General features: G+C 37.4%; 1 non-coding gene across 1 annotated transcript; it reads left to right on the top strand.

Moving 5' to 3' along the window:
- Positions 1–10,540: 10,540 nt before the first annotated feature.
- On the top strand, positions 10,541–10,647 carry LOC121207314 (small nucleolar RNA R71). Its single transcript, XR_005902405.1, has one exon. It is a non-coding gene; the product is annotated as a small nucleolar RNA R71 (small nucleolar RNA).
- Positions 10,648–20,950: the final 10,303 nt, after the last annotated feature.

Genomic DNA, 20,950 nt, shown 5'->3' with positions numbered 1-20,950 from the left:
CTACCTTTCCTTAGTACTACAAATACTAAGATTGACGTGCGTAGCAAAACTCTTACGATAGAGTTTGATGGGGAGATCGTGAAGTTTAACATTTACGACGCTATTAGTACCCAAGTGAATCTTGAACTTAAACAGTGTCGACATAATTGACTCATTAGTAGAAGAAAATTTTGAGTCATCTTATGGAGATAAATCTAAAATGATGTTTGATGATTTTGAATATGTTAATGAATTATTGGCTCTTATGGATACTAACCTTCTACCTTCTGTTGTGCAGACACTAGATCTGAAATTAAAACCACTTCCTGAGCATCTCAAGTGTGCATTTTTGGAGAATGATAAGACCATTTCCGACTTAAAAGGGATTAACCCCTTGACAGTCACACATAAGAATTTTTTGGAGGAAAACACGAAACCAAAGAAAGAGGCACAAAGACGATTGAACCCAAATATGGTTGATGTGGTAAAAAAGGAGAATTTTCAAGCCCATATGAATGAAAGAATTTAGTTGGAACAACCCCAATACTAGTTGGGGCGTCAAGCTAATGACGTTAAACAAGCGCCTATTGAGAGGCAACCCAATTTTTTATTTTTCTTTATTTTATTTTATTTTTTATTACTTTATTTGGATATTAATAAATTTCTCTTCTTCTGAAATGCTTTCACAAACATCCTTTATTCTATCCCTATTCCAAGTAGGAATAACACATCCTCATTTATACTTACCTAAAACCTGCATCCAAGCACCCACCCTATAGCCAAACACCCTTTCTTTTACACCTTCAAACTCTAAACCTTTCCCCATTTTTCACCCAAATAACCCTCCAACCGCCGTTCCCCTTCTCCCTCACCCCCACCATCAATTTTTCCCACCACCATGGTTAGGACTAGAAGCCATGCCGCCACCAAACCCTCCTTCGCCGTCAGCAGTTGCCGGCATCGATTCTTGGCGCCCCAACACGTCAACTTAGTCGACGAATGTAAAAGTGACAAGATTAGAACTACTAGGAATATTAGTGGCATGCCATTACGGGACCATAGCACGTTAGTGCTCTCTAATTATTAGCATATTAGTGCTCTCCGTTGAGCACATTTGTGCTCTCTATAAAGCATTTTAGTGCTCTCTGTTTAATAGTACATAATAATGTACCTCTATATCAGTCCCGTATATCCTAAGTGTTTTATCTAGTCTACTAGGCCTCTACTAAGTAAAAAGTAAACAATTTTCGTTGCAAGGTAAAGGATTATCCCTGAGGTAAAAAAGAAGAAGAAGTTGATATTGATGAAACAGAACTCGCAAAGGTATGGATAAATGTTTTATAGTACTTGAGAATGATAAATGCCATGTTATATGAGTAAATACATGAAAATTTAATTATGAGGCTGTACGATCTTTACCCCTTACCAGTACAGTTATATGCAATGAAATTCATGAGATTTATATTGATTAAGTTCATAAGTGTGAAAGTGAAAAGTTCAATGGTTGAACAATGGATAATGCAGTCAGAACTAAGAATGAGTTAATAAGTAAATATGGGTTCTGAATAGAGATATTAGATTTTTCTGAAAACTAGCTGGGATATACAGTACCATTGTTAAAGAAAGAAGTTATTTATGGTAAAATCGATTTATTCAGATATGGTATTTACAGAATGTTTAACTGAAAATTTCTTCCAAATTAGTTTCTTGAGTGAATTGAATGATATGAAATTATTGATAACTATACTAGTCAATGGATTGGTGAATAAATTGCAAAAATATTTGAATATAGCTGTTATAATTGGGTATATTACAATTAATTTTTTGGGGATTTTATATGGGTATCTTATGTGTACTAATATTTTCAGAGGTATTTGCAACTGTTCATGTTTGGATGCTATAATCATTATATAGAAATGTTGGATAAATATGTTAATAGACAGAAATTATGGCAAGTTTGATTGATTCACAAGTGGTATTACTCTATCTTTCTTTGGTTTTCCAAGCTGATATATGTGTGTGATAGAAAACTTGATAATAAGATTCATATGATATTATCTTCTATTCTATTGGTGGAAGATCTGAAAGGCAAATGTGAAATATTGAATTAAAAATAAATTGTGAAATGAAAGGATAAAGAATGGATATAAATGATAAACTAGGTAAAGATGTGCAGAAAGAAACTATAGAATAAAAAAAATGAAGTTCATAAGAAAACAAGGAAATTTCGAGGAAAAAATTTATTTTAAGGGGGAGAGATATGTAATACCCTAAAATTTTTTTATAGTAAGATATTATCCTTAATATAGTAAAATAAGGAAATAAAGTGAAAAACAGGGAAGTTTTGAGTTATGTCAATATTGGGTAGTATATTATGATATATTAATTCAAGAAAGGACTAAATTGTAAAAGTGAGAAAAATTTTATTGCACAAGAGTAAATACTCAAAATTTGAGGGGCTAAAGTGTAAATATGAAATATTTGAAGGACTAATAGTATAAATATTTTAAGGGTGGAATGATCTAGAAACTAAGGAAAATGGATGAATTAGGACCAATGAATAGGTGAAGAATTATGAGGGACTAAATTGTTATTTTACCAAATTTAAATGATGACTTAAGGATGAAATTTTAAAAGATCATAAAGGGAAAAATGATCAATTGGAAAGAGAGAGAATTCTAAAAGGCAATAATGATATTAGAGATATTTTGATATTTTATAATTATTTAATTAGATAAATATTATTTTATTAATATTTTAAAAATATATTTTATTATTATTTTATTAGTATATAAAGAAAGAAAGATGAGGAATTCTCATCCATCTTTTCCATGCAACCAACATTAGAAGAGAAGAAAAGAAAGAAAAAAAATTTTCTTTACAATTTGGTCCTTTCACAAAAAAATTCACCATTTTCACTTTGAAATCAAAAGAATTTCCATAGCCATCAAGAGAGAAAGATGACAAGGAAACTTTGAGGAGCTAGAATATCAAGTTAGATTCAAGAAATAGAAGCTGGAGGAGAGAGAAAAATCAAGTTAAAGATTGAAATCAATAGGAAAAGGTAAGAACATGAAGATTTCAATATATTTTTAAGTCTGTTATTATTGAAAAAGCATGGAAATGATGTTATAGTTGAGTTTTCTTATATAAGGTTTTATGTTCCTGATATGTTAGTGAAGGGAAGTAAGAGAAAGTGAAGAGAAATATTATAGAGAAAGGGAATAAGGGTGTTATAAACTTAGTAATCAATATCTTGCACTAAAACAGTTTTGGACAGCAACAGCAGTCTAATTTTGAAAATTCACCAAAATTTGTAGATTTAGAATTATAGGTTAAATAATATATAAAATTAAATATTATTGAGTCTAGTTTCACCTAGAAGAAATGGTATAAGTAACGGAATTTTAGATTGTGAGATATAACAATTTATGTGAGACAAGGTCAGAATGATTTCGAGTTCCCCTATTCTGACTTTGGAAAATCATAAAAAATTGGAGAAAAATAATTAGGGGCTTAATTTTATATTTTTAAATAATTAATAAGTATATTTTCAAGAGAAACAAATAGGAACAGTATCTAAATCCCATACTAAGAGATAATTAATTTTTAGTAAAGAAAGGTTGAACCTGTCAAACAGCAGAATAGAGATAAATTTGAAGATTTTAATGTACTTATTGGATAAAGCATAAATTCTGGAAATTTTATGGTAGAAATATATTTGAGTCTAGTTTCAAGAACATTAAGAGGATCTTAATTTGGAATTTTGTAGCTAAAGATATAAATAATTTAGTTACTATAACTCAAGTGGACAGCTTTGAATGAACATATATGTAAATAGTGAAATTATAGATAATGTTACATATAATCATGTTATATATGTTAAGGATGTAGAATGGAGAGGAGGCATGTGACGCCACTGGCAAGGCTATAAAAGTGGCGTGTGGATGCTAGGGAGAGTTGAGGTTCAAGTCACAATGACAACATATTAAGGGAATTATTATTTTTATGTTCAGAAAAGGTAAGCAGTGGAACTGAAGTGAAAGTCTATCAGGAGAGGATTTAGGAGTTGATAAGGGATAGGATTTAGGAGTTGATAAGGGATAGGATTTAGGAGCAGATAAGGGAGGAAATCTAGGAGCTGATCAAGGAACAAGAGGTGGCCGGCCAAGGGACTTTAGCATGGGAATTTCGGCTAGGGTTAGTGTCAGTATAAATTCGGCATTAGTGGTAAGTGGTTCCGTTTCCTGACCATTCTCCTCTTCTTTTCTTTTTCTCTTCTCTCATCCACTTATTCTTTTATTCTTCTTTTTCTCATAGCCGAATCCTTTAGCTACCCTACTCTATACCACCTTCCTTCCATTATTTTAAGACTATAGCTGATTGCCTCAAATCCCGAAATCTCGAAAACTTGATTCCTTTTGTACCAATTTTTCCCTAGCCAAATCTCTTATTTTTCTCATCATCTTTGGCCGATTCTCTCAACCTCTAAACCCCAAGTTTCTGTCGACAATACTACAAGTAAAAACCCTCATATTTTGTCTTTCTCTACACTTTTGCAAAAAGCCGAAACTCCCACACTATCTTAGGGACATAGCCGAATACCGAGATCACTGAAGGCTCGACTTTTGTTATCGTTTGAGGGCTCAAAACTGCATCAGAATCAAGTAGGAACTAATGGGGAACGTTGACTGAAAGAATCGGTGGTAAGTCTTTCCAACTTAGTCTATCTTTCATATTTTAAGAAAAGCCGGAATCCCTAAAAGGTTAGAGAGGTTGTTGTTTTTGGACTTGTAGCCCTAAGGGGTTGTGATAATAGCATTATTTTGGTAATAGTGTGATTAGGAGGCTGTTGATCAAGGGCTTGGACAAGTGGAACAAACGGATCTGGATCGAGACGCTATTTTCAGCAAAGGTAGGAACGCTAAGGCCTAAGGTGTTGTTGGCCGAATATGGTAAGAAGTTTATATGTAGTTCATTTCGGTAGTAAGATTAACGTGGTAGTATTATAATTGTAGGCAGTTCGTACGTGGATCTCGTCAGCGAATCGTCATAAAACAGGTGTGTAACTGACACCCTCTCATAGACTAGATCGGTAAAAGCCAAAAAGCCGAAATGCCGGAAAGTTGGTATTTTGGGAATTTGCGAGTGTGCGAATGCTCGTAAGATAGTTGGGTTTGTATGTTTGGTATTCTGAAGGTAATAAACTGCAGTACGTGCGATTTCGTGCATTTTGATAACTTGGGCTTAATGGGCCAAAAATCGGGTTCATGGGCCAACGGGCTCAATTTGGTAAGTATGCGCGGTAAGTATTCTCATAGTACGTAAATGGATAGGATGTGCATGAAAACTCTAAAAGTAGCTAAATTACTACAATACCCTTATGTATGGAAAATTACCATGATACCCCTAGGTGTAAATGACCAATATGCCCCTAGGGTTAATTTTGCCCGAAAAGCATGTTGATTTAAATCTGTATGATGTATGCCATGAATGAATATTTGTTGCATGGGGACATGGGTTATATTATGGAGGAAGCGTCCTGGTGGCTATGCCACAAATTATCTGATCTGGTGGCTCTGCCACATATATCTGTTCTGGTGGTTCTGCCACGATTATCTGTATCTGGTGACTCTGTCACATTATCTGTTCTGGCAGCCATGCTGCATAATTCTGTGGCGTGTAGCGGTTGGGTGGGTCGAGTAGTCTCCCCACATGGTGAAAGGTTGGTAAGGGGGTGTATGTGGTTGGTTATGGGTTGGGTTTTGCATATACATGGAATATCTGATCTGATCTGCTAGGGGCCTATGGGCTTAAGTCTGTATACTGTTCTGGGCTAAGGCTAATTTATTCTGTTTCTGTGGTTTGAGCTGATATGGGCTATGGTTGGGTTAATTTTACACACTGAGTTTCCCCAAACTCATCCCCTATCTTCATCCATACAGGTAATCCCCAACCATAGTGGGCTTGGAGCCGCGAGGGATTCAGAATGGCCACTCATTCTGCAATATGGATTTCTTCTGGTGATTTGGACTTCAATTTTCTTTACTTTGATGATTTGGGTTTTGTTATGTAATAAGGTCGCTTATGATTATTTTTTTTTTTGGGTTTGGATTTATAACTTATCATGATGATCTTAAATTATATTAACTATCAAAATGGGCTAGATCTAGGGTTCGTTTTCAAAAACATAAATTGATTTCAAAGTAACACGATCTTGAACAAGGCTTCTATTGTGATAACGTTTTCCCAAAATTAAATATGTTTTATTTTAAAATGAACATAATTACAATGGTAACTTAAAGAAATACACGATGTTGGAGTGTGGCAATGGCGGTCTGCATGTCTAGGATTGGATCTGAAAGAGCTTGGTACTTAAGCAGTTCGATGGGCTCACCTCCTGTTTTCTGGTTTCCTACCTGGTGCACAGCTTCCATTCACTTTAACCCTTAATGAATTAATCCTTTGAACATCAAGTACGATTTTTTGAACTTAGAATGGAAAAATGTTTTTAACGTTTTTGATGTGGCACGTCGGATCCAGTCATAACGTCTAGGCCGGGTTTGGGGTGTTACATTATGCCTTGTTTTGCCATGGCTTTGACACACGGACGTGTCTAGACCATGTAAAGCACAGGCCTGTTCACACGGGCGTGTGACATTTGAAAAGTTGAAAATTTTTATAAGTCCTAAAACTTTTGGTATGTTATCAATTTTGTCCGAATGCATGTTTAAGCATTGTATATTTGATTTTAGGTGAATATTGAATGTGTATGAATGACTTTTATTTGAAATGAGATGATATTTGATGTGTGGTGGTTATGAATTGAGTTATAAGTCCGGTAATGCCTCTTAACCTATTTCGGCGATGGTTACGATTTAGGGGTGTTACATTTTATTTGTATCAGAGCTATGGTTTAGTTGGTTCTAGGACTACCATAGTATTTGTAAGTTTAGCTATACATGCCATATTTATGAACTGCGATAGTGTGATGAATCTTGACATTGGAATGTGCTTTTATATAGAAATGGATCCCGATAGAGCTGTAGCAGACGATGTTGAAAGCAATGCGCTGCTCCCGCGCAAGGGACGGTGCAAGCTGATTCTCGACCGGCTACGAGTAGCCGTGATTGTAACAACCCAATTTAGGGCCTAGTCGGAACAGAGGTCTCAGGACCACAAATATGAAGATATAAAAATTATTTTTTATTATTTTTATGAGGTTATAATACGATTATATTAGTGCATGAAAAATTTGGTGAGTTAATTTTAATATTTTCAAGCCCGATTGCGAAAAAGGACTAAATCGCGTAAAAAGCAAAAGTTGCGTTTTAGTGGCCAAATGTGTTAAATAGCTAGATAAATAAATGTGGGGACCTTTAAAAGGAAATTACACCCTTTTTAAGAGGGTTGGCCGGCCATGAGACATAGAGGGGACAAATTTTAAGAGTAGGTAGAATTTGGTAGCTATTTTGACCAAAAAGAAGCAAAATAGAAAAAGGTTGTCAATTTCTTTTCTTCTCATCTCTTTCCACTGAAATTTTCAGCCATGAAAGGGGGTTTGAAAGCTTAAATTTTTCAGCAACTTATTCCTCTCACAAGTAAGTGATTTTAATGAGTTTTCTTCAAGATGTTCACATTTTTGAGACCCTTGAAGCATGAGCTTTCAAATGAGGGTGATATCTTACAAAATGGTCAAGAGTTTAGGATTTTTCCATGCATGTATTTGTGATATATTCTAAGTTTTTGTGGAGGAATATGAGTCCTATTTGTGTTATAAACAACTTTTATGAAGGGTGTTAGCATAAAAACACCTAAAGGGACTATTTTGCATAAGTTGCAAATTAAGTAAGAAGTATTGGAAATAGTGAGAATTTGGGGTTTCTTTAGTAGTAAAAAGAGTTTAGCTAGGCTTGAAATACGAAGAAATTTGATAAAAATCAAATTTTGAGCATGGGGGTAAAATGGTCATTTTCCAAAAGTCTAGGGGCAAAATGGTCATTTTACCAAAGATGTAAATTTTAGATAGCCTAATTTTGTTTAATGACTTAATGAGTGCATTTTTTTTATTATAGATCAAGGTTTTCCAAAATCGAGCCTAGACCGGGGTAAAGCTAAGTAATCCGATTAAGCCGGCTAGTCAAGTACTTTTTTAAATCGAGGTAAGTTGTATGTAAATAATACAACTATATTGTTATTGCATGTATTCGATTGTTATTGATTTGATATAGCATGAATTTATAGAATTTGAACTGAGTATGCATGAGAAAGTTGAAAGATTCAATGAGAACCCCAGGAAACAAACCGAATATTCATGCCAAAACATTGGGTTATGTGAAAGCCAGTATAAGACCATGTCTGGGACATGGCATCGACATTGAGACGAGGGCTAGTGTAAGACATGTCTGGGACATGCATCAGCCACATTATGATAGCCAGTGTAAGACCATGTTTGGGACATGGCATCGACGTAGAGATGAGTGCCAGTGTTAGACATGTCTGGGACATGCATCGGCCTCGATGATGATAGCCAGTGTAAGATGTGTCTAGGACATGTATTGGCTAAGTATCGTGCTAGTGTAAGGCATGTTTGGGCCATGCATCAGCACGTATACATGAGAGCTAGTATAAGACCATGTCTGGGATATGGCAACGACCTCGATAGAGATAGCCAGCGTAAGACCATGTCTGGGACATGGCAGCGGCAACATACCCATGTTTGAGGCTTATAGAATATCCGGTGGTATTCCAAAAGGTTCAACTTTAAGAGTTAAGAAAGAGATTTAATGAGGAAACTATGATCATGTTGTAAGTGTTACAGGTACCTATTGGGTATGCTTGAGTAATGAGCTCAATTAGAAAATATGATTTGAGTTGATGGTAATGAGTAAGTCCAGTTTATACTTACCTTTGAGCTATGAGCATATTTGATAAATGGTGAAGTTTTTGTTGTATATATATTTATATGCAACTTACTAAGCTTTATGCTTACTCTCTTTCTTTTCTCTTTTCTTTCAGTATTGTCATTTTGTTCGAGGATGCCTTAAAGTCAGAGATATCGATCACACTATCAGCCGCAATACTCGGTATAGTTGGATTTATTTTTTTGATTATGACATGTATAGGGCTAGACTAGGGAGTTGTATTATTGAGAAATTGTTTATGTATATGGGCTTAAGATAAAAGCCCTTCATTTTGTATTAAGCCTAGATAATGGCTATTATTCATTTTGGTAAATGTATATTGATGTTCCTTCTATGGATGAATTGATGTCTTTTGGGATGGAATTAGCATATTGAAATAATCTTGTGTAGGTTGTGCAAAATGGGTAACAAATGGATTGAAAGATAGCCTAATTTGTCCACACGGGAAAGACACATGGGCGTGTGTTTAGACCTTGTGTGACACACGGCTCACCCCCATGGGTGTGTGCTATGGCCGTGCGTCCCCCTGCACTTAAACTTTTAAATCAGTATTGTCCACGGTCAGGTCACATGGGCGTGTACCATAGCCTTGTCTATAAGTCAGTATTGCCCATGGGTAGGCCACACGGGCGTGTGTCATGGTTGTTCCCTAAAGTCAGTGTTGCACACAGGTTGAGGACGTGGGCGTGTCCCTAGTCACACAGGTGTGTGGAACCCTAAGGCATGATATTTCTCCAAGTTTTTCTTAAGCTCTCAGTTAAGTCTAAATCATCCCGAACGTATGATTTGGTCTTCGTAAGCCCATGTAAGGAACAAATTGCTTATAAAAAGAAAAGTTTTGAAATTTATAAAAATTATACGACCCGATTTTGTATAGTTGATTGAGTTAAGTCAGGTAACACCTTGAACCCCAAATTCCTCGAATTCTCCGTATCACTAGGTAAAGCACCTTGTGGTTAGTTCCTAAGTTCAGTAGCAAGCTGGCCTACTTGATTTTCCAAATTCCTTAAAGTGACATCAATTTTCGCCATGTATGCCTTCAATAAATTCTCTAAGCTATTGGATGATTCAGCTTGAGCTAGTTTCTGAACTTGTTGGGGGAAACTAAGCGGCTGGGTTGGTCTAGGTTGGGTGTAAGTGTTACTGGTTCCAGCCCCTTGGTTACTCCAGGAAAAATTGGGGTGATTTCGCCACGATGGGTTATAGAAATTGGATTGCAGACCTTGCCTTCCTCGATTTTGTTTTTGTAATATATCGATTCTGGGTTCGATAGACATTCTTCAAACAAATGTCCTTCCCCACAATAGACACAGGCTATACTTTCAAATTGATTTGGTGGCTGTGTTGCAAAACTATTACACCCATTAGTAGTAAAAAATTTTAACATTGAGGATATTGAGGATACCTAAGATGCCAGTGAAGTAAGAGCATCTGCTTCATGTATTTTAGCAACTCGTCTTCTTAACGCTACTAGATTGGTTGGCCATTGGTAATTGTTGCTGGCAGTCCTCTCAATGATTTCATAAGCCTCATTATAAGACTTAGAAAGGAGAGCACCGTTAGCAGAAGCATCCAATACCATCCTCGTGTGAGCATTAAAACCATTATGAAATGTCTCAAGTTGGATGCAATGTGGGATTCCATGATAAGGGCACTTCCGTAATAATTCTTTGTACCTTTCCCATGCCTCATACAAGGACTCATCATCCATTTGTTGGAAAGCAGTTATCTCATTCCTCAACTTAGCATTCTTGCTAGGTGGGGAATACTTCATGATAAATCTTTCTACTAACTCTTGCCATGTGGAAATTGAATTTGGTGGTAATGAGTTCAACCAGGCTCGAGCTCTTTCCCTTAGTGAATATGGGAATAGCTTCAATCGTAATGCATCTTCGGGTACTCCAGCTAAATTGAATGAATCGCTAACCTCCATAAAGAATGTTAAGTGTAGGTGAGGATCTTCGGTAGGCATGCCACTGAATTGGCCCACTGTATGAAGCATTTGAAACATGACTGGCTTCAACTCGAACCATTGTGCCTCAATTTCGAGTCTCCTAATACAAGGATTAAGATCATTAAACACTGGCACGACATACTGTCTTAAAGCTCTATCCCTATCATTAGCAATAAGGATAGGATTTTGAGTAAGGTTTGCTCTGTTTCCTTCATTCGGTTTTTCAAAGTTCATTTCTTCGGTCCTTCTCTGACTTACTTGTCTTCTTCACTGTCGAAAAGTTCGTTCAATCTCAGGGTCTGCAGGGAGTAAATCAATGATATGGTCAATACTCATAAAAAAATGAAATAATCATAGAAAAATTAATTAAGTTACAATTTAAATAGAAAATTAAACCAAAATGCAAAACTAACAAACAAATTCACAAATAATGACTTTTTAAAACTATCCCAGCAACGACGCCAAAAACTTGGAACGACGGAAATGTGCAAGTGTACACAATCGCAACAAGTAATAAAGTGACAAGTAAATGTCGAGTAATGTACCCACAGGGACTATGAAAAGAATTATTTATGAATGTTTTTTAAAACACTTTGGTGAAGAAAAATATGTTGTTTGAAGAGGGTGATTAAAAACTAAGATTTTAAACTAAGTAAACTAGATAAATAATCTCAAATGCACGATTTCAAAATACGATTTTAATCAACATGATATAATTGTGTTAGATTAATTACATTTCTTAACTTAGAATTATTAAACTAATGTTTATACTGTTGCAAATAAATTCACGGCAACTCAGTAATTTGCTAACTTATGAACATACTCATCTAAAAAAATCCATTTATCTCTTGGACATATCCCTATGTTAATCAAACGATTAAACAAATCTTAATAGGCAAATATGTTATAGCACATACATACTTATTAAATTGAAATAATCTCTTAAACATATCCTTATGTCAATTCAAACAATTAACTCGATTTAATAAGCACATAAAATACTATTTGAGGTAATAAATTATCCTTACCTTGAAACAGTTTAATCACAATAATCTTGCAAGTTATGCAAGGCAATTGTATTGTCAGATACCGTTGCTAATTTAACCCTCAGCTACCTTAGATGATTAAACATGCACTGATTAGTACTGTGTCCATTAATTAAAATTTTAATCTGTTTAAATAATTAATTCATAAGTTACCTCACAATTATAATGTAAGAATAACTTAGGCATGATTTTACTTAATCAAGCATTTTTACCGAGGCCTATAACAACATAAACACAATTTTAATAATTTAAGAGGACGAAATGCAATCAACCCAACATGAATTAGATTCAAGCTAAGCTGATTAAATTAACCATTCCAACAACATAAATATTCATAGATATGTTCATCACATAAACAACAAAAATTAAAGAGATAAGGAATAAGAATCAAATCCGGTGTTTTTCCGTGGCTTGACTAGGTTGCTCCGTTCTTCCTTCTTTATTGTCCTCGCTGATCAAGGCTGCTATGAACACTCAATTGCTATTCCAAAATGGCTGAAGAATATCCCTTTCTCAAGAGGAGAAATCTGCAAAAGAGAAAGGAACTTTGAATGGGAAAATGAGAGAAAAAGTTAAAGAGGAGAGAAGAATTGTGAGAGAAGAGATGTGAATGAGGGATGTGTTGAATGATCAGCCAAGGGGGTTTCTATAGCTGAATGTGGAAGCTGAAATTTGCTAAAAATAGCATCCAAAGAGCCACCCCTTGGCCGGCCTCCCATGTGGCAAAGTTGATGGCTTCAACTTTGCTAAATATGGCTTGAGGCAAATATACAAAGCCACCAATTGTGGAGGGGTTTAGTTGCAATTTGAACAAGCCTTCAAGGGCCTCTTTGCAAGCTTAAATAATCAGCTAATAAGCTGAATTGGGTCAGCACTTGGACGGTTTTGGGCTGTCCTTTTCTTGGCCATTTCGGTTTACTCAGTTCGTGTAACAGCCCAAAATTGACCCTAGTCGGGAAGTGGTTTCGGGACCGCTAAACCGAGTCACCGAAATGTTTGAATGTGATAATTATTGTCTAGAATATGTAATTATGAATGTGTGAAAATTTCAAGCTTCGATTTAGTCGATTGCATGTGAATTTAGTCAATAGGACTTATGCGAGAAAATTTTAAAATGTGATAGGTCAATGCGTAAGGACCTATTAGTGCATGTGGAAAAAGGGGAGGACTTGCATGTCAAATTTCCCCCCTTTTTATAGTGGCCGGTCATGACAAATAAGGTGGATAAGGTGTGATGGGCAAAACATGTCATAGACATGTTTTGTTGGTGCATCATGGGATGAATAACAAAATAAAAAGTTAGTAATAAAGAAATGGAAAAAAAAAGAATGATGAAAGGGAAAAAAAAGGGATCATCATTCATGTTCTTGCTAGCCGAATCTAAAGAAGAAAGAAAAAAATTGTTCATCTTTTATCATCCTTGGCCGAAAATGCTAAGAAGAAGGGGGAAGGGGAAGTAAAACATTCGGCCGCTCCTTCTAGTCTTGAATAAGGTATGTAATGCATGGTAGCTTTTGGAAATTGTTGAATGTATTAAGCTAGTTACTAAGTCCCTTAGTTAGCCCATGTTCAAATCTTGAATCTTGTTGGTAACATGAGCAATCGGTCATCTTAAGTCACTATTAAGGTAAGGAAGTTGTACTAGCTTTTGAAATTTTAGTTAATATTGAGTGAGTTATCAAGTGATTTTTGTAAACCATGTTGAAATTTCGATTTTGGGGGTAAGTATGGTTTTCGGCTATAAAAGATTCATAAGGGTGATGATTGTGTTTCATGCTAAACTTAGATGAAATTGTGTGATTAGATAAATTAAAGGTAATAGTATAGTTGATGAATATATATAGATATACATATTCGGCCATCACTTAGGAGCTTATGTGATGTTGAGTTTAAGCTTTGCATATTCGGCTATATATATATATACATATATATGTAAGCCCATTCGTGATATTACCTTAGGACTATGTATATATAACCGACAAAAAATGGGAAAAACTAGCAAAGGTGAATGTCGAATGAGCTATAGGAGGTGTGGATGACTTTTATGCATGTGGGTGTGTGTGTATGCCATTTAGTTGGCGACATTCGGCATTTCTTAATTAACATTAGAGATGAGTGAATGAAATCGGCATGTGTATTTGTGAAAATGCCGAATGTGAACTTGGATAATATTGAGTAATGTATGTGCTTTAAAATGATGGAATGGAGTGGATGCTTTAAATGTGTTATGAACAATTATAAGTTAAATTAAGGTTTGCTAAATTACCATTGTCATTGCCGAATATACAAACATACATATGCATGTGTAATTGAAGTATGAATGTTTAGCAAGATGGTTAAACTAGTTAATTTATCGATTTAGCTCAAGAAGCTAAAGGTGGAGAGGCAAGCAAGGGCAAAGAAAAGATCATCGAGTAACCGAGTTGGAATCGTCTTACCCAACACAAAGTAAGTCATCAAGCATATATTTTGTATTGATCTAAATAGACATAATGTCTATGTAATCATGCTGAATGGAATGATAAATTTATATACATGTATGTATGTGGTGATGAAAGTGTTGAATGAAGAGAAAAGAGGTGAGATGTATTGAGTTGTTGACCTCGGCACTAAGAGTGCAGGTATAAACATTTATGATCATGAGATTGGCGCTAAGTGTGCGGGTTTAAATTGTATAGCACTAAGTGTGCGAGTTTGACTATGTAGCACTAAGTGTGCGAGTTTGATTATGTAGCACTAAGTGTGCGAGTTTGATTATGTAGCACTAAGTGTGCGAGTTTGATTATGTAGCACTAAGTGTGCGAGTTTGATTATATAGCACTAAGTGTGCGAGTTGATTATATAGCACTGAGTGTGCGGACTTAATATATACTTTTGAATCATTATGGACACTAAGTGTGCGACATTATTGAGTCGATCACGGACAGCGGATCGGGTAAGTACCTTGAGTTCATGGCTAATAGGTGCTATGACTATATTTGGAGTTGAGCTTGGTAAGTTTGAACCTATGTGACAAATATACTTGAAGTCACGTACATAAGATTTATCGTGGAATAGGTGAAAGGCCGTTTAGTTGTATGATTGTAACGAAAATAAAATGATGTGTGAAAATACCTCAAATATCCTATTGATGAGTATATGGAATGTGAATGCATGATTTGGTATGAGATTGAACCGATGGGTCTGAGGAACTATGGCATGGTTCGGTATGGATGGAGTAACTAGCCTCGCTCCATTTTGTTTCCTATTGTGATAATGTTATTAATGGATGGTAGTGCATTGCTTATGACTTATTGAGTTATATACTCACTCGGTGTTTCCTTGTCACCTATTCTAGGTTTCTTGGACTCGTCTCTTTTTGCGTGATCGGGCCGTCATTGGAGTCATCACACCGGCTAGCAAGTTTTGGTACTTTCTTCTTAGTCGGTTTAGGAGAACATTTCAGCATGTATAGGCTATTATGTTGTGTTTGAACTTTGGTATGTAAACTTTTAGCCATGCGAAAATGGCATAAATGTTCGGTTGGGTTTGGTTTCATAACGTTAGGTCGTAAATCTTGATAATTCGACCTTTTTATGCCATATGTCATGGTTGATTATTTTGGTGTTAAAATTCATGATATGGCAATAGTGTAGTAGGGGGATGTTTGACAATGATTAGCCTTTGGCATGGCTAGTCATGATCATAATTTGTGATATGTATGGTGAATTACTAGTTAGATCAAGGAGAAATCACGAAATGGGTATAGTTGCTTTCGTAACAGATGCTGGCAGCAGCAGTGACGTGAGATTGAAAAATCACTAAAAATAGTAGGAGTGGAATTAATTGATGAATAAATTATGTATTCGAAGCTCGATGAGTCTATTTTCATATAGAAGTAACGAAAAGATCATATGGACAGTATGTTAAGAGATATTCAGGTTCTCGTGAGACAGGACCAGAACGGTTTCTGGATTCCCTGTTCCGACTTTGGAGATTTATTATAAATTAACCAGAGACAATTAGGAGTCATACCATATATGGATAGATTCCTCTCTGAGTCTAGTTTCTATAGAAATAAACGGCATCAGTATTGAAGCTCTGTGCAGGGAGATATCCAGGTCGTAATGCGCAAAGGTCATTGTAGTCGATCCCTGTAACATGGGAGACTTTGACTAATAAACTGTACTAATTGGCCCAACCAAAAATTCTAGAAAAAAATATGTAGATGGGCATATGAGTCTAGTTTCAGGGAAAAATCACGAAACTGATTTTTGAGTTGTGAAACTCAAGATATGATTTTTAAAGCGACTAGTACGCAGATTGGCAGTGTCTGAGAAATATTTTTATAAAGGGTTTAAAGTCTGTTAACATCTCGTGTTCGACTCCGGTGTCGGTCTCGGGTTCAGGGTGTTACATTTGATTGGTATCAGAGCTATGGTTTAGTCGGTTCTAGGACTACCATAGCGCGTATGAGTCTAGCTATACATGCCTTAATGTTAATGTTTAAATGTGTGATGACTTCTGACGGTTAAAATGTTTTTGTTTTGATTAGTAAATGGACCCCGGTGTAGAAAGAATCTTAGCGGATGACGTTGAAAGTGTAGCGGCTGCTCCTGCACAAGGGACACCGCCTGTTGAACCTCAGTCATCTGCGAATAATCAAGGTGAGGGGGCTAAACAAGCCTTCTTTACCATGATGAATGAGTGGGTCGCGCAATATGCCCGAACCAATCCGGCTGTCCAACAATTCCCGAATTTGAATAATCCACCCCAAGAGCCCGTAATGCCATCAGTCACTGATCCTGTGAGGCTGAGTAAGCCACCTGTAGACTTGATTAGGAAGCGCGGGGCTGAGGAGTTCAGGGCCATAGTTACTGATGATGCTGAAAGGGCCGAGTTCTGGCTTGATAACACCATTCGGGTGTTTGATGAACTGTCATGCACACCCGATGAATGTCTAAAGTGTGCTATATCCTTGTTGCGGGACTCAGCCTACTATTGGTGGAGGACCCTGATTTCCATAGTCCCAAACGAACGAGTAACTTGGGACTTCTTTCAGACGGAATTTCGAAAGAAATATATTAGTCAACGGTTCATTGATCAAAAGCGTAAGGAATTCTTGGAACTCAAGCAAGGCCGTATGACAGTATCTGAATACGAACATGAATTCGTAAGACTCAGTAGGTATGCCCGGGAGTGTGTAGCTGATGAGGTTGCTATGTGCAAAAGATTCGAAGAAGGATTGAATGAAGATTTAAAGCTACTAATGGGTATTTTGGAAATAAAAGAATTCGTAACACTAGTCGAATGAGCCTGCAAGGCGGAAGAACTTGGAAGGGAGAAGAAGAAGGCTGAATTTGAAGCTAGAGACTATCGTAAAAGATCGACGGGTAAAGCTCCGTTCTCAGCCGTAAAGAAGTTCAGGGAGGACACTAATAAGTCGGTAGCTAGTGTGGGCAATAATCGTCTAGAGAAACCTGAATGTCCCCAATGTGGAAGACGACACATAGGTGAATGTTGGGGTAAGTCTATTAACAGGGCTTGTTACGGATGCGGTTCGAAGGACCACTTCATTAGAGATTGCACGGAGCTTGATGAGAAGAATAAGATTCAAGGTGCAAGACCTAGTGGAGTGACAACTAGAGGTAGACCACCGAGAATTTTAGGAGGTAGGGGTGGTAGTCAGAGAGGGACCTCTGATACGGCTGTTCGAGCCGAGAACCGTACTCCTGCTAGAGCATATGCCATTCACGCACGAGAGGAGGCATCCTCCCCTGACGTCATCACTGGTACCTTCACTCTCTTTGATACTAATGTGATTGCATTGATTGACCCTGGCTCTACTCATTCATATGTATGCGAAACCTTAGCATCCAGTAAGACTCTACCTGTTGAGTCTACTGAGTTCGTAATTCGAGTGTCAAACCCTTTGGGTCAATGCGTACTTGTTGATAAAGTGTGTAAGAGATGCCCTCTAAAAATCCGAGAATCCTGTCTTCCGGCCGATTTGATGCTTTTGCCGTTTGACGAATTTGACGTTATTCTTGGTTTGGATTGGTTGACCGCGCATGATGCGGTTGTGAATTGCAAAAGCAAGACTATTGATTTGAGGTGCGCAAATAACGAGATAATTCGAATTGAGTCTACGGACTTAAGGGGGTTGCCAGCTGTAATATCAGCAATGTTGGCCCAGAAATATGTAAGAAAAGGGTGCGAAGCATACCTTGCATATGTACTTGATGACAAAGAGTTAGAAAAGAAACCCGAATTTGTGCCGGTGGTTTGTGAATACCCGGATGTTTTTCCTGAAGAATTACCGGGTTTACCACCTGTTCGGGAGGTAGAGTTTGGTATTGAGCTTGTACCTGGGACTACGCCGATTTCGATAGCTCCGTATCGTATGGCACCAACCGAGTTAAAAGAGTTAAAATCTCAGTTGCAAGAATTGACGGATAGAGGTTTTGCTCGACCAAGTTTCTCACCTTGGGGTGCACCAGTATTGTTTGTGAAAAAGAAGGACAGAACCATGAGGTTGTGCATTGACTATCGTCAACTGAATAAAGTGACGATAAAGAACAAATATCCGTTGCCGCGCATCGATGTTTTGTTCGACCAACTGAAGGGAGCCTCAGTGTTCTCAAAAATAGATTTGAGATCGGGCTATTATCAGTTGCGAATTCGAGATTCGGACATACCCAAAACTGCTTTCAGAACGAGGTACGGTCACTACGAGTTTTTAGTGATGCCGTTTGGGCTCACTAATGCCCCTGCGGTATTTATGGATTTGATGAATCAGATCTTCAGACCATATTTGGATCGGTTCGTAGTTGTGTTCATTGATGACATCTTGGTCTATTCAAGAGATGAGATCGAACATGCTGAACACTTGAGATTAGTGTTGCAAGTTTTGCGGGATAAGAAGTTATATGCTAAGTTCAGTAAGTGTGAGTTCTGGTTAAGAGAGGTTAGCTTCTTGGGTCATGTGGTATCCGCATCGGGTATTCGAGTTGACCCGAGCAAAATTTCAGCCATACTTAACTGGAAGCCTCCAAGAAATATTACCGAAGTTCGGAGCTTCCTGGGGCTCGCCGGTTATTACCGATGATTTGTAAAAGGTTTCTCGATGATAGCCACACCAATGACAAAGCTACTTCAAAAGGATGTTAAGTTCGAATGGATGGAGAAATGTCAGAAAAGTTTTGATCAACTAAAAACTTATTTGACTGAAGCTCCAATTTTAGTGCAACCCGAATCAGGCAAAGAGTTTGTCATTTATAGTGACGCATCCCTACTCGGGTTGGGTTGCGTATTGATGCAAGAAGGCCGAGTTGTGGCCTATGCGTCGAGACAATTGAAGCCACACAAGAGAAATTATCCAACCCATGATCTCGAACTAGCCGCCATCGTATTCGCTTTGAAAATATGGCGACATTACTTGTTTGGCGAAAAGTGCCATGTATTTTCGGATCACAAAAGTCTCAAATATTTGATGACTCAAAGAGACTTAAATCTGCGACAAAGACGTTGGCTTGAGTTGTTGAAAGATTATGAGCTTGTCATTGATTACCACCCGGGAAAGGCTAATGTGGTTGAGGACGCCTTAAGCCGGAAATCGTTGTTTGCTTTACGAGCGATGAATGTGCACTTGTCTGTTCTACCCGACAATGTGTTAGTAGCTGAATTAAAGGCCAAACCATCATTGATTCATCAAATTCGTGAAGCTCAGAAAGTCGACGATGAATTGGTTGCAAAACGGGCTGAATGTATTCCGAATATGGAATCCGAATTTCAAATTGATGATGACGATTGTTTGAGGTTCAGAAGTCGGTTGTGTGTTCCAAGAAATTTAGAACTCATTTCGATGATTCTGAACGAAGCTCATTGTAGCCGAATGTCAATTCACCCGGGGAGTACGAAAATGTACAACGATTTGAAACGACGATTTTGGTGGCATGGTATGAAACGGGACATCTCCGACTTTGTTTCGAGATGTTTAATATGTCAACAAGTGAAAGCGGAACATCAAGTGCCTTCAGGATTACTTCAGCCGATCATGATACCCGAGTGGAAATGGGATCGAGTCACAATGGACTTTGTGTCCGGACTACCATTGTCAACAAGTAAGAAGGATGCGATTTGGGTTGTTGTTGATAGACTGACTAAGTCGGCTCACTTTATCCCCGTGCGTACGGATTTTTCATTGGATAAACTAGCCGAATTGTATGTTTCTCAGATTGTGAGATTACATGGAGTACCTATTTCTATCGTGTCGGATAGAGATCCGAGATTCACCTCACGATTTTGGAAGAAATTGCAAGAAGCTTTGGGTACCAAGCTGCATTTTAGCACCGCTTTTCATCCCCAAACCGATGGTCAATCCGAGCGGATAATTCAGATACTCGAGGATATGCTGAGATGCTGCATCCTTGAGTTTAGTGGTTCATGGGAACGGTATGTACCTTTGATTGAATTCGCTTACAACAATAGTTTTCAATCAAGTATTAAGATGGCACCTTACGAGGCTTTGTACGGTCGTAAATGCCGTACACCATTGTTTTGGACCGAGCTCGGTGAAAGTAAAATTTTCGGAGTTGATTTGATTAAAGATGCCGAACAGAAAGTAAAGGTAATCCGTGAAAGTCTGAAGGCAGCCACAGATCGTCAGAAATCGTATACGGACTTGAAACGAAAGGACATTGAATATCAGGTGGGAGATAAAGTGTTCCTTAAAGTTTCGCCTTGGAAAAAGGTACTCAGGTTTGGCCATAAGGGCAAGTTGAGCGCGAGATTCATTGGGCCGTACGAAATCTCCGAACGAGTTGGTCCGGTCGCGTATAGATTGATTTTGCCCCCTGAGCTTGAAAAGATTCACGACGTCTTTCATGTTTCGATGCTTCGACGCTATCGATCTGATCCATCGCATATAATTAGCCCATTAGAGGTTGAAATTCAAGCCGATATGAGTTATGAAGAAGAACCGATACGTATCCTAGCTCGTGAAGTGAAGGAGTTGCGAAACAAAAGGGTTCCGTTAGTGAAGGTGTTATGGCTCAAACATGGGATCG

The sequence above is a fragment of the Gossypium hirsutum genome, chromosome A09, assembly GCF_007990345.1.
Source record: "Gossypium hirsutum isolate 1008001.06 chromosome A09, Gossypium_hirsutum_v2.1, whole genome shotgun sequence".
NCBI classification, from domain to species: Eukaryota; Viridiplantae; Streptophyta; class Magnoliopsida; order Malvales; family Malvaceae; genus Gossypium; species Gossypium hirsutum.
Note: the sequence above shows the minus strand (reverse complement) of the source record. Positions and strands in the feature narration are given on the sequence as shown.